Raw genomic sequence first — 16,031 nt, 5'->3', positions numbered from 1 at the left:
TTCCAAATGCTAATAAGGAGGCGCTCAACTGCATTTAATGACATGCCAACTGCAGTGCAAATGGAGTCGTAGCTTGGGACCACTGATCCTGCCCTCACAACAAGGAATGCATCATCGGCTATACAGCCTGCAGTCATTTTCCTGTGGAGGGCTTCTCAACGCTTTGCGCATCGCCCTCAATGATGTCCCCCCCCCCCTCCACCAAGGTGTGCGGGTACTACTGACGCTATTGTCTGTAGGCATAATAGAGTCCGTAGATACTACTGACAAATGGAAAAACGGAACTCCAGGTTTTTATGATAGATTTCGGATAATATGAAGTATGAGGCAATGGGTGTGTTCATTTGTCAATTGCATGGCAATTTTAAAAAGGTACAATGGCGATATTATTATAACCAATGGTTACATGGCACTGACATGATTGTTGCATCTATATTTAACTCCTTTGGCCCACCAACAACTTTTTTTTTGCGAAACCCATATACTTTATACACTTATTTTGAAAACATACGAAAAGGTAACCGATAGGATTTTTTAAAATCCTGGAGTAAATTATATTTCCACTCGTGAGTATAGGTGGACAAGCAACGGCACAATCACTATAACGTATTCCGGTTCGTGAAAAGGGCATTGCGGTTGTTGTACACTGCAAGGAATAGAGGATACACGCCATACGTTTTCATGGTGGAAGAACAAATGAAAATGGTTACTTTGTATAAGCAAGAGATATCAGTGGTTGGACCTGGCAGGGGGAGTGAATGTTTGGGACTGGGTGGCTGGGAGTTGACCTGTTTAGGGGTCACAATTTTTTGTTTGTTGTTTTTACACATTCGAGAGCATCAGATGATTCGATCAATGAATGTTTGATGGTCGAGTAGCTTTCGTGAGCGTTTATCCATGTTTATTGTGCAGCGCACCTGAATGGTTTGCTTTAACTAGCTCCGGCAGACGGCTGACGTTTTACGCTTTGCCCGTCAGTCACCCTCACTGATGATGTTCTCTTCTTCCCACCCCACCCCCCCCAATGCGCGCAGATGCGATGAACTTTATTGTACGTAGGGTGTGTCAGCATATATGCCAACAAACCAAAACATTTGGGGGGGGTGGGTCGAGAATTTTCGGAGACCTGTTGGACCAACCTTCTACCCTACATTTGGGGGGGGGGGTCCACTTTCTAGAATTTTAGATTCAGGCTTTTGAAAGGCTCAATTTATGACGGACTTTTATAATTAGATGCCGATTCATGAACCTCTTAAATAAAAAAACACACCACTTTTAAAAATAAGTTCTGTCAAATTCACTGCTGAATGAAGGCCTCCCACAATGCCATGTTAGTCACAAAGAGTTTTTTACCATACTTGACCAAGCTGGCCAGTGTTGGTTGGTGAAGGGGGTAACTAGGACTGGTTCAGATATCACATGCCACCGATGTTAGCCGTGGCCAGTAATCCAAAGTCGGTGCAGTGTTTATTGCCACTGTCACTCAAGTACTTTATTGGTAAAAAAACTATTTTTTATATTTACTGCATGCATAAGTGCTGTCTAAACTATGCTGTATCCTGGCAAACCATTAGACAGAAAGTAAAAAATGACAGCCAGGTAGCATAAAGGCAGCATGCTCAACTCAGAAATAGATTTGTCGAGTTAAACCTTAAGCAACGCCATCATACCTTGTTGACAAAATATGATGCCAATGGCAGAGGGCACAACAAAAACAAACTTGCTTGGTTTTGACTTCGGTATGCATGTATAAAAAAATTCACATGATGCTCTGGCCAATAATTTCAAATTTTCCACCCTTCGAACTCCATCACAATTGTCACCCGATTCCAACTCCACCCCCCCCCCCTCCTTCTGCACAACATTTGTGAATTATCTTTACATAGTTCAATTACTGTCAGCCTAGATTGCGGTGATGGGGATCCGTTTTTTCATCAGTTGTCGAGCACAGACCCAAAGGCCCAAAATGAGTTTCTTGAATAAGCATAAGTAATATACTAAGTAATGACTTGTGTGCCATGTTAGACCAATGCTCAATCTATCCAGCAAACGTTGGTTTTAATTAAATGTAACGGTTGCTTTTTACACCACATTGGTTTTGTCAACGTTTTCTGTGTATTATGTGGGCTGCTACATCCAGTGTCTGGAGACACATTTGGCATTTAGATGCCCTAAAATTTTGTAACAAAACACTTTTAACCCGACTCATGATTTGACTGGGGGCTCAAGGTGTAACTGTTCTACACCTCCAGGTGATTCTTGGCAAGTGCATGAAACTAGACATTGACATTTGAGAATGCGAAACGATATCTGGAAGGGAAAACCTAGACCACAAGGACTGCAGTGGCAACTAAACAAAGCACGGAATCAAATTGATAAGGTAGGTGTTTGTTTTAAACCCAAAATTGAAAGACAGCAGCAAATGGAGTCATATCAAGCAGTCAATTCCTGAGTTACTGTTTTGAAAGGGAGGTAAATAACCTGGAATAATCACAACCAGACATCATGGGCATGCCAACAAGAGTAAGATGAATGAGAAGGGTCTAGAATCAAGATATGGATACGTAGCATCCAGGAATTCTAAGTTGTTGTGGTGACATGTGATTTTGGTGCAATCGTAGGGAAAAACAAACGAGGACGATAAATAACAGGAAAATGCGGGAAAAAGCAAGAAGAATCAAAGATAATAAATTAACAAATAGGGCCCTGTTAAATGAGCTGGGCATATGCAATGGTTGCTCCAGACACTATTTTTTTTTATCAAAAAGGCAGCTACAAACTAAACAAAAATATATATCCTCCAATAATTGTCCAAGCCTAACAATTGCGGCGCCTCTGTAGTTCGCTGCCCGAACCCGTGGGAGCAAAGACCCTCAACAATCACATTCACAATGATCTGCGAAAATGCACGAATTAGCAGATAGATAAATAATCCCTTTTAAAATTGTGACTCGTTACGAAAATAAGAATTGTCACGGAAAGTCAAGACGAGGAAAAAAACCAATGCCATTTCAGGGTGGGACGACTGCACGACTAGGTAAAAAAAAGATCAGATCTGAAAAACAAGAGATTACCCAAGTTAATGAAGTAAAGCAATTATAAATTCATTCCCTGAAGAAACTAATGTCTGACGTTGACTGTGCTATTATTGTATCATTAGTTTAGTTTCCCATGCAGTGAAAAAAAATCACCGAGTTTGAGGATCACATATGGAAGGTGTAGCATTTGCAATTTTGGTGGATAGGCATATATTTAATAAATATTGAATACAAAAACCGTTGTGTGAAAAATTTGTCAGCTACTCAAAACACGTTTCATAATTAACATCAAAAACATTATGGGATGTATAATTTACTCTTAGGAGGTTGCAATCAAGTAAGAAAATCCCAAAGATGTCAACGGTCACGACTGCTGTCCAGGATGACAGCAGAAGTTGTGATGAGAACACCATGACATCAACTAGCAGAATGTATGATCGGATAAAATAAATAACAAAAATCTGTTATGTGGTTGATAACTTTACGGGATCAACATGGAATACGGAATAGGTCGCTTGAGTTTCAATATAAGAGAGTGGAAGAGGGTCTGATATAACCAAGACAAAGAGACAGGAGAGCCTAATTAAGTAGGACTAGCAACAGAGTCATTTGATGAAAAGTCGGGTGTGCAGGGCAGTTTTGTACACATGTGAAGGTTGGACACTAAAATAAGATAGAGACATTGATGTGGTAGTAGAGAAGGTTCTACATAAACTGTCTTGACAGAAACATGAATCGGCGAGAAAAGAGATGGAGAAAATGTAAAAGAAAAATATCAAAGTTTGGCCACTGGATGAGATGCACAGAAACACAAGTCAAAGTGTCAATCAAATTGGAAGTAAAGCAGAAGGCAGAATGGATGTAAAAATTTAAACACTGGACGGATGAGAAAGACGAGTACGTGGAGTAAACATGAATCACGATGAAACATGAGAACATTATCTTAATTGTTAAACGAAGTTGCCCTTGTGAATAAATTACCTAAATCCACGAGAAAATGGAAATCCCATCACAAGCATAAGCCTGCGAAGCGAGACCACGTGACATTAATTACGAGGTTAGCTTGTTGCGACGCGTTCGGGCCGAGCGCTGAGACGGGAGCGAGTAAGGAAACATGCTGGAAAGCATGGAAGGGTGAATTGTGGCAGTAACCAAGTTGTTCGGGGTGCATGAGGTTGAGTGCGACTCCTGTTGGGGGAATGGTGGCCGTAGAAATTCGCCCCTATGGATGTTGGACAGGGTCCAGCCTCGGGAAGGGACAACCCCTCCTTGTCAATAAATCGTCGGGCTGTGTGATGTGTCGGAATGTGCGAGTCAGAGGAGGTGTCGGTTGCGAAGTGCCATTGCTTTAGTCCCCGAAATGTGCACTGGCCAGGTACATGGCCGGTGGAGGTCATTGGAATTGGACGGCCACGGTGCGGGCAAGGGCGAGCGAGATGTTGCAGCCGGGTTGCCATAAGTTGCACTTGGAGCCGCATGTTGTTTTAGTCTTGCATCATTCATCCCCAGTGTTGTGCGGTCGGGGTCTGGGGTGTCGGACGGGCCGGGCCGCTGTAATCGGACGCCGAGGGATGTGTTGTTCCACCCCCAGTTGCGAATCCCTGGTGTTAGAAGTGCCCGAAGACCTCACCCCCCCCGCACCCCCTCCCCCCTTGAGTGCAAGCCCTCTTGGCCATTGACGGCCACAAATCTGCTCGGGGAGAAGGACCGAGGCCAAGAATGGGACATTATGTTGATGGATCGCCGTGATGTTGTTGGTTTCTTTGTGTTGTGGGCATCCGTATGTTCAAAATGTCCGTGGCGTGACGGGATGATCGCGGGGGTTGCGTGCGTGTGTTGTTCGGAGTTGGCGTTATGGTTGTGGTGTTTCATTGCGGTGGTCTCCATTGGTTTTATAAAGTGTAGGTTGTTCCTTCAACCCCTAAACAATTGTTACGTGGTGTGTTAAACGGTTGATTCAGTCCAAAAATTAATTGTTGAAATTTTTAGCCGAGGACGGGTATTTTTTTTTTTCTTAAGAGAGGGGGGTGATGTAAAGACAGTGGGGAGCGATAGCGGGACAGTATGGTTCCCCGGGACGATGGATGTGCTAATCAGCTAATGATAATGAGACGAACATTGACAGAGTCACGCGAGGGAGAGCACGGGATCCAATGGCGGGGGATGTGTAATTAGGGCGGTGATTGACAAGAGAAGGTGCGGCGAGAGAATTCTGGAATAAGTGCGTGGCCGGAACCGGGCGATTCTTAAGAACCAACGCGAGACGGAGCTGTGGGCTGTTCGGGTGGGGGATCGCTGCCGTCGCCTTGGATCGGGTCGTCTCCATCGTCTGAGAGTTGTCTTGATGCGAGACGTTATGTTGCCTCTGAATAGAGTTGTGTAACTATCCCAGGTGTATAGTCACTCGCTGTTACGCATTGAGTTGTCAGTGGACTTTATTCATAATAAATACACGAAAGACAAGACGGTGTCTCCGAAAGCTACATTACACATGTTCAAACAAAGATCCCCCGTATAGCCTGTAACAGACTGTTAGGACAAGTACTGCTAGCGAGCACCTATGAAGGCGGGCATGGCACACGAGGGGGTGGGGGGCCAGGACCATGCCCGGCCGCCTTCGTCTCCCCAGTGCAAAGATTTTCACACATGAGCCTGAGGCGACCTAGGGGAGGCCCAGGGCCAGTTCAGGTTATCGTCACGAGTATTGACCGTGATCAGGAATCGAACTCGGGTGGCCAGGTTTGTTGCACAGCACGCCAACCCCGACACTACCATTCCCCACAAGTTCACCACACACGTTCTCTCTATTATAGCAGTCATTAAAAAGCCTTAAATGAAAATACGTCTATCTCTTTACGCATTGAGAGCTGTGGAATCTCAAAAGGCGCTTGTCATTGCTTTTTTTTCTTAAATGGACACTTTTTTCAATATTTGTGTTTTGCAAAAAATATATAACTTTCAGAGCACTTGAGTTGTCTCCAATTAGCCACAACCCGCTTCTCTATTACACATTACTTGAAAACCATCAGAAGTGTAATTACTATAACTGAAGCTGTTTTAACTGTCACAACGTAATTCTGTATTCATTCTTATAAATTCACTTTGGGCTGGTCTCACACAGTTTGATGGTAAAAATGCATTCTTTTTCATCAATAAAACACTACCTTGTATTTGTCCAATACAAGAAATGTGGCACTCAAAAAGTGCTATGGAATAAAAACCCATCTACATCTACAACATTTAAATATCAAAACAATGTATTGAATTTAATCGAATCTGACATTTAGTCATGGTTTAGTGCTATTGTATTGCAGCAAATCTAATATGCTTAAACATTTCAAAGTTAAGCATTAGCAAGTGCAATTTTTTTTAAAACAGTGAACTATTTTTAAGCATGGACGTTTAATGTTTTATCATAACATTAGCAAGTGGACTTCCTCAACAATCACGGTCATGCATGTAAGGAACGCGCAATCACAAAACAGATATTCACAGCACACCTACTTGACAGATGCACGTGATAGTTGTGCCATCCCGTTTAATATGCCTTTTTCTCCCGTCACTCCGTTTCTTGGAGCGATAATCATGCAACACATACTTGGTGCTTCGGATATTGTTATGTCCCGATTTCACATTCTCCGATCGGATCCGTCTATATACCATGTCTGGCATATTCGCTTTCAATGCGATTTTTGGGGGTCTGTTGGCAGCTGTGTGATCACCTGGATTGACTTTTCGCAATAGTTCCTGAAGCTGCAAGCACGTGACATGAGACGGAGGACATCACGTGGTGTAAACTGAAGGCTCGGAGCGCTTTGGTTAGTATTGTTGCCATAAACCAATAAACAACCACTTGGCCTCTGCTGTAAACCCCATGGATGGTCACGGTTACGCGTGGCATGTTTATCAAGTATCTACACATGCATATTGGTACAGTGTGCCTTAACAAATGTAAAATTATAGTTGCTCTAAATCAACATTAGCCATACAAAGACTGTCGAAGATAAAGTGCCTGACTTCTCTCGACAGGCAAACCCGAGCTAATTGCGTTAATTCCACATTACTACGACAGGTGACAGTTTTGTCACATGATAACCACTCTTAAGAGAAGATAATCGTACATAATTTATCTGCCAATAAATTAATGGACTGGATCGTGTTCACGGTGCCTCCAACACACAGCGCCGCCTAGCTGGAAATAATAACCATTGCAGTGTTTATACAAAGTGTTAACTCTGTAACAAGTACGGTATTTACTGTTATTTATAATAACTGCATTTTCTGGACTATCCAAACCTACATTTTCTGGTAAGGGTTGTATATACTTTTAAACACACTTTGTAATTAAAAGCTAAATTTTAATTTTAATTATCTGTTAGCAGATCACCTGAACCGTTGTTCAATCTCACATTTAAGGTGCACACAGGATGAAATATTACCTGCACCCTAGCCAATACGCATTTCACTCAGTGTTCAACTCGATACATTCATTAAATTAACATGGAGTAGCAATGTACCAAACTCTCCGTAGCTGCGTGGGTCAGGAGCCACGGTGGCGAGATGTTAAATACTTCGCATAGTATACAGGAGGCCGTGCGTTCGATCCCGACCCTTGACACCTGTATATTTGGAGTTCGCGTGTCTCTCCCCATCCACATTTAGAATCAAACATTTAGGGTATTTAGCTACTATACATTTCCACAAGTCACTTTGTCGAGCTGTTATTTGTGGCCAGGTCGCTTCTAATTAAACAGCTTATACAAATATGAAAATATTAGAATACCACAATTCGATGCATTCCTGTGCATAGGGAGCACATCAATTAATTTCCATCGATGAACGGACTGCATTTTCCCACCGATAACGCCGGTTAGAATGCGTTCACCAACGTGGCAATGATCAACAGCTCGCTAGGATAGGTCAGCCCGTTCCGTGGGGGACCCGAGCTCGATACAACAACTTCCCCGGTCATTGAACGAAGCCGACGCGCGATCTCGTTTCAGTGGTCGTTGGAGGAGACTACACGAGCGAGACGGTGGCCGAGCGCTGCGTGGGGGTCGTCCCCCCCCCCCACCACTACCTCAGTAGCAGCGGTGGCGATCGAGCGATAGACGGAGTCGGCGTGCCGGGGAGCGCGCTCTTCTGGCCGATGAGCAGCGATGCCCGGGCACTCCGCCCCCCCCGCCTCCCCCCCGTACATTGCCAAGGCTCTTTAGCTTGGTGCCGTGCGGGTCTATAGGTTGGCGCTGTGCATGTAAATAACGTCACGAAGCGGCCATTAAAGAGCCGCATTCGGCTCCGGAGCCGCAGATTGTAGACCCCTGTCCAATGCCAATATGTCAAAGCCTTCAAGGTTCATGCGCATTATATGGCGATGCTGCTGGGTTGGCAGTGGTGCCCAAGCACTATTAACAACCCACTATAACTCGTCGGCTTCACCGCTTCACCGCCTTAAAGCATTAAACGGATATAATAACGTGACGTTTCAGGCAATGGGCCTGCTAACTGCGTAACAAAAACTCAGAACACAATGTGCCATGAAAAAGGCCATTGCCGGAAAAGGTCGCCTATTGTACGTTCTCTTAAGGCAGTGCTATTTACGACTTTGTGCGAAATCCACTTCCTTGAAAGTTCAACATAGTGCAAAGCAATTAACCATACCTTTGTAACGGATGTCACAGTGGTGCATACGCACAAATTGCCCGTTGGTCAGATTATATGTAATCTAGACCCACTGGCTCAGGGTTCTAAACAGAAGAGTACCGCAGCAATGCTCGTTTGAGCAGAACATCACTTTGTCCAAAAACTGAAATATCAGACAACTCAAACGCAACATGTTTGTCGATAACACTGCTCTAAAAAACGTAAACATAACAAGCGACATTCGCCCTTCTTCATAGCAGAGAGATGTGCCAACAGCCACGCGTATGCACACACACAATAGCCGTGTACTGCACGGTATGTACGTTGAACTTATTTCGCATCCTACGTAACCAGCCGTGCTAATCGAAGTTGCGAGGTGGAGGACGACAAATAAAAACACAGAAAAGCAGTTCCGAAGAAAGGAGCTTTCAATCGAGGATTTAAAAAGTGCATAGCTCAAGTGGCTTCCTAACATTGCAAGAGTCCGCAATTGAAACCACGCGATGCGGTGATGGTCTTTGTTCGATAGCGAGCTATAAAAAAAAATCCGCTGCAGAAAGATGACCGGAGTTTGAGCGCCGGTGTATGCGTCTCGAGTTCAGCGAGGTATTTACATTCTCGTCTACAAGCAATGAAAACCGTACTGCACAACACAAGTGTATTGGGTATCGTACTCACCGCGTACGGCCCAGGCAAAGGTACGTAACACCGTCATAGACACACACGTACATGGAAATAAAGCGAAGCACCGCTTCTGAGCCCAAACATTTTTCACCAATTATCGCTCTCTCGCTCTCCACATCGTCATCCCCTCCCCCTCTTGCACGAAAAAAAAACCAACCGGTTCTCAAGATTTAATTAACAAGCGGAATTAATGACGTCACTAAACGCCCGGTAATTGCGCCCGTTCTTAAACAACAACAACAACAACAAAAACACGCGCGCACGTCCGTATTCATTAAATCTCATCGTGAGATTTCGCATGAGCTAATTAAAGTTGCGCTTTATTGAGTGAAACTTGATTGATGGCTATCGGCTACGTGCGCGGTACAACGCGTGCGCGCGCGCATTTGTTGTGCGCGCACCTGTTTTTAGAGTGATTCGTATGACCGCACTTTTGATTTAAAACGCTTCCGTTTAACGTTTCCCTTTAATGAACTACCGCGATAAAATTGCTCTCGGGGCTACTGGCGCGGATGGGTTGGGGGAGGCGGCTCATCTCGCAAACCCACGTGCGCAGGGATGTCTTCGCTTCGTAACTCTTAAGTCCACGAGCCAACGGTAGCAAATTCTCCAAGCATCCGCCATGGGCAGTATACACCATTAATAGAAATCGTAGGTTACATACTGCCTATTTTGTAGATTACATGCCCTATTTGTTTTCAGATTTCGTGCATGTTTTATATCGCATTTATTTTCTTTCTTACAAACGATATTCCCTACTAAATACACTGTGGCATAATTTTGTGTATATTATCTTGAAACAAAGCTACAATAGCTACCTTGCTATCATAAGTAGTTGTGATCAACAGCACAGCGTCTTCGAGAAAATTAATGTTAGCATTTGCCACCCTAAGAGGTACCCAACAAGCCATATTTTTCAAGACCCTCACTTTAAAAATATCAACACTCTGTAAGGTTATTTTGGAGGAAACGACCGGGACAACGATAATCCCTGTTGTTTTACCCATCCAATTGCATCCTGGCCACTTTATTGAATGTCATCCCCTATTGTTGCGTCACACAGCAAATGTTCACAAGTCCATGGTATCACTGAATACGTTACAAGTGTGATGATTAACTGCAAACGTACACGTTAAGCAGCTGCTCACTTGCCTTACGCCGATTCCTGGCACACGTGTATCCTTGAGCTGTCAACACATTTCCCGTGGTGGAAATATGTCCAATTAACATTTGTCACAAGATAGACTAATATATGATTTGCTATGAGTGTAGTTGTAGTTTTCGTCTTTGTCAGTCAGCAATTTCCCACTGCAGGGATTTCTTTCATTGCCTCCCTTTTGTGGTTGCTCGCCCTCCGAGACCGATGATGTCGTCTCGCTGGTGCCGTCTATTCAGGCGTCTTCCCCTGCCTCCGTCGCCTCCTCTCGGTCTCCGCTCCGTCGTTAGTTTTGTCTCTCCTCAGTTTCTCTCGTGGCATGGTCTACCCATTTCAACTTGAATTGATTCATTTCGCTTCAACAGTTTTAGAGAACAGATGTTTTACACACAGTCGGCGCGGGTACGTTTTACATCAGTGCACACGTACCATGGGGATACGGTGGAGTAGCATTGTGCTTATAGTGCCTACATGGTGCTTATAGTGCCTAAATCGAAGATTGTGAGGTTAAATCCCAAAATCGCTCTGGGTTTAAATGCATGCAAAGGCCCATGCCACTGTGTAGTAAGTTAACAGTGGTCATCCTTTAAGTAGATTGACCCCTATCACGAGAACGTGGAATTCCTCACGACTTTCTCAGACCAACTGCATTGTCCCAATTCTCGTAGATGGAGACACGTTGTGAACCCCATGTATTGAGTTAAATATTAACGAGGTGAGTCCTTAAAGACGCATACCGTGTTAAGTAAAAAGGTGTGTACTAAAGACGTAAACATCAAAGCAATTCAGAATCAGAATATCCATTTATCTTGGAGAAATCCGACGAGCTCTGAAGCTCTTTTTCACGAATGTCCAGTGGGTTCGCGTCAGAAAGTTACAACAACAAACAATACACAAACGATCGAGCAATAAACAAAAAAATCAATAACGCAACACACGAGTCAACAACGCTCTCTTAAAGTCCAAAAGTACGTAATAATAGGCGACGTTTTGGGCAAGGGCCTTCTTCATGGCGCAAACCGATGCAGTAGTGGTGTTTTTCTTTGCTTGTGCAGCACTGTCAACGCAGCATCACGGAATACTGTGTTGAATAAACAGTAATCGTGCTGTCATCTCAACTGGATATGTGATGGAATGATCATGAACACAAGGTTGCAGCCAGGTTAACATTTTAAGCCTTTTATTGGTGGGAACCTGGTTACACCAGCTCACAGGGAATTAGTGTGTCCGTCCGTCGTGCAGGGATGGGCTGGGTGGGGAGGGAGGGGCTGGGTGGGGAGGGGCTGTGTGGGGAGGATGGGGCTGGGTGGGGAGGGTGGGGAGGGGCTGGGTGGGGAGTATGGAGAGGGGCTAGGTGTAGAGGCTGGGGAGGGACTAGGTGGGGAGTGTGGGGCTGGGTGGGGGACGGGAGGGGTGGGGCTGGGTGGGGAGGGGCTGGTCACCCCGTGGTGCCCTTATCAACCGCAACGTTTAACCTACTCACGCCGGCTTGTGCCCACCCTCACAGTCGGGCATATTTGCGGAATACACCACGCCGCCGTTGACCCTGGCCATTGACCGAGCAACCCAACGTTCCTACCAGCTCCCTCCGCAGGAATGTGTTAACTCAAGTCAACGAGGAGTAAAGAGGGTGCTTACGTCTAACACGTCCTTACCCAAATCTAGCATGAGGATACGCCCACAAACCACCAATCTATAGACCCACGCAGCACCAACCTATAGACCCACACAGCACCAACTTATAGACCCACACAGCATCAACCCATTCAGCATTAACCCCCACACCCACACAGCATCAACTCGTCTCACACAACATCAACCCACACACCCACACAGCATCAACCCAGCTCATACAACATCTATCACTGGGCGTGTAAAAGCCAGCAGAAGATGTTCACACAGCATTGACCAGACAAGTGGATCTTGCTACCCGGTGACACCAACGCTGCCCACCCATACTCGATATATATTGAGTGCCTCGCAAGAGAGACTGCGTGCAGCGGCCTGTCGATCAAAGCTGACGACAAACTAGCTGCACGGATTTCACACTCGTATCCCGCGCACACGAGTCTATTAACATTATTTTGGTGAAATGTGTATATGTTTTAATAGAGCGCAGCCTCCAACTCTCATCCACTTTAACATCGCTGGCCTCTTTATCCACGTGCTCCCGACAAGGGCAAATGCCCGAAATGCCGCCTATTATCTACACACGGTAGAGTATTTCACTTTTAAGGTAGTGTTATATTGACGAACGGTGTGGGGTTTTTTTTTTCGTTAATTGTGCACGGATAAAATGTCCCACTAGAGGCGCTAAGTGCCCAAGTACAGCTCAGGGCGGACTCCTGCATCACGTGCGATCATGATTTTGACTGCTAATGTTGATTATGGGGATTAGCCACATACCCATACCCAGGTGAACGTGGCATTGTGTCCACTACTCACAACAGAGCTTACGTTGATATTCATCGAGAACGGTAAATTACTCCAGCTAAGTTCATAACGAAGCATCCAGTGCTTCGCACTAATGCTATTGTGATTCAATACATCACAGAACAGACGGCTTTCTCTCCCGAAACAATGCTACTTCCTCATGTAATTATATCACAAAATCAATTAAACGTGTAAATGGCTTTGGCTGCTATTGTACAATTCAATGAACAATGACAATGTCACAGACAGTGGCATTCGAGCAATTCCATAACCTTCTGTAATCGTAAAAAAAATCTCGATCTATTATTACGATGACACCTCGCTCCCAAAGCTATGCATTAGCCCGGCTAACTGCGGTCTATGCTGAGCATTCAACGGGTGGCCGTGAAGCTACATTACCCGTGGATAATCTGCGCCCTAACCAGGCAAATAATCGCTTACACCCGGTACGCACAGCAGCATATCCAGCCACGATCCTCCCCATGCACCCCCTCTTAAGCTGTCTCAGGACACAGCCGGAGAAGTTGGATGGAGGTCATTTGGGGGTGAGGCTCTGGAGTGAGGCTCGCAAGTCTCCGCCCGACCTCACATCCATTCCGCTCCCGTTTGAAAATGACGGATCGCCCGTGGAGGATTTAGGGGTTAGGGAACACCAAAAGACCCCGCCACCGCCGCCCCCACCTCTCCTCCTCCACCCCTCCTCTTGCTTCCAAAGCTTGCAGTGTTCTGAGGCATGGGTGCGGGCAGGTACAGACACATAATGAACACTCAATTACATTTACCCTGCATAACCTCATCAAAATGCCTCCTGAGCGTTGCAGCTGTATCTACAAACGATGAATCTGCGCTCCTAAAGCTTTTATTATCCCGCAAGACGAATGTCCCACTCTTTCCCTGCAATCCATTTCGCGTCTAAGGGACACCATGCACGAAGCCCATAACCGCGGATTACATTGATCAGCAGAGAAGCTGCATTTTAATAATTCCCCCAACCAACGTCCACGATTTGCATGGACATTGCAAATGCCTACCTCAAGAGTGTGTGTACGTGGTGGTTATGCATCTGTAGCGGGGCTATAAATACATGGTATTTATAGAATATAATGGTAGGTTTTGCTCTGTACAATACTAGACATCGCCTTAACATATCAGTGTACGGTGTTCATTTTTTTTATTGATGGCTTCGACTGCCAGAATATAATGGGAAAGGACTCTCCTCATTTGTGCTGCAATGTTCATTCATGCTGTCAATGTGTTGTGTTGATCACTGGCAACTATTACTTGGATGCTCAATGGCCTGTTGCAAAAAACTATTTTAAACCTGCTTTACTCCTGCCAAAACTATTAATTATCAATTAAATAGGGTGTTGTCATTGGAGAAAACGATTACTATACTGTCATTATTCACAAATTTTGGCCCATACCGTAGTCATTTTGCTCGAGTTTACTTTTTTTTCAGAAACGCGTGATTATGTGTGCTAATAGCTTACAAAACTAATTCCGCCGCACATGTTAAACCCAATTCACGCAATGTTTACCCATTTCTCCGTTGCGGTTGGGGTGGCGCCGCAGTTAGAGTGCTCGATTTGTAATCGTAAAGTAAAATAACATTTACCATTTATTTACCACAGAAAGCCTCGCCGAGCATCAAGATTGATTTGCTGGATGGTCTCTGCATCGGGGATATTTCCTCAATTCCATCGACGAGTGTCTGGCATGTGGGAGGAAACCGAGCAAAAAAAACCGCACACATACGATTGGGTTTACACAAAAGAAATCTCCGTACAGAAATATTCAAGAATCAGTTGCTGTGCTGCTATCTCCTGGACAAATTGCAGCCCAGCCAAACCTACAACATAAATCACTCCCAGGCACTCTCCCATCCCACTACTTACCAGGTTCAACTCAGCTTAGTTGCCGAGATCACGCACATTCACTTTCAAATTTTGCAGGTTGAAACTCAAATCTCGGTCTAGAGTTCACTAAACCATCCATGCTGGGTCGATAAAATTGACACTACTTTGTGCAAAGTCAACAGTGGTGGTCCTTTGGAGAGGCTGCCCCTAAATGACAGGGATCATTTGGTTTCGCAGCATTGAAGTGGTGATTGCGATTCTATATGAGTGTGATGACGAACGGTCTTTCCATAGAGCAAGCAATTTTTACTTCCCACAAAGCGGTACACATCTTAATTGGTGCCATAATGTAGTTAGAAAAGCAAAAATCGCATGTATCTAGGAAAGTAATCAATTAGTCGTAATACTCGGAAAGGTTCTACATTGCCATGTTTGAACAATTCAATTTGAGAGTGGGATGTGGGAGGAAACCATGACACTTGGAGAGAGGCCAGACATACGAGGGGAAGACGCTCAAATCTCCGCACAGGTGAATTCAATAATCCTGCTGTACTGCCATATGCTTTTCACTCTGCAGCCCAGTGAGTTTGGGAGTTTCACACATGTGTGTTATCCATCAACCTTTGCCTCCAAAGTGCTGGATAACTGGCGTGCACGGTAGAGATGACCCATTTTTTATTAAACCCTCAATCAAATTCCTACTATGGCTATAATGTCGCCTTAAATAACCATGTGTGTTTTGTTCCATATTCATGGGGATGCTGCCGTAGCGCAATGGAAATGGCACACTGAACTTGCAATACAGTGGTTGCCAGTTCTGTCCCCAGGCGAGGTACTTGAGGCAATGGTGTGGGTTTCTTAAAATCTTCTCCGTGCCTCTGTCTCCTGAGCAGTACAAATGGGTACACTACCGTTAGTAGATCAGCAGGTCGTGTGTGGTGGGGTAAAGTGTGGGTACTCTTAAATCGGACAAGCATGGTGTAGTAGGGCAAATATCCTTTTGGAGGAGCTCCCCCTAGTGGAGGCCCTTCCGCAAGAAGAATAGGTATGGGCACGTAATTGCAGGCCTGCGCCTTAGCCGTTTACATATTCACAAATGCTCGTATGGGCTAGGCAAGCAGTTTTTTTATCCTCCCAAATGTGATGCAAGTTGCTGATCCAGGGCGCGGGCAGGCAATTGTCACAGCCAAAGTTCGAAGCGGGTTCCTCGGTGTTAACAGT

Source organism: Lethenteron reissneri, chromosome 29 (genome assembly GCF_015708825.2).
Source record: "Lethenteron reissneri isolate LAM-NWPU_2019-01 chromosome 29, ASM1570882v1, whole genome shotgun sequence".
NCBI classification, from domain to species: Eukaryota; Metazoa; Chordata; class Hyperoartia; order Petromyzontiformes; family Petromyzontidae; genus Lethenteron; species Lethenteron reissneri.
This window is presented reverse-complemented; position numbering follows the sequence as displayed.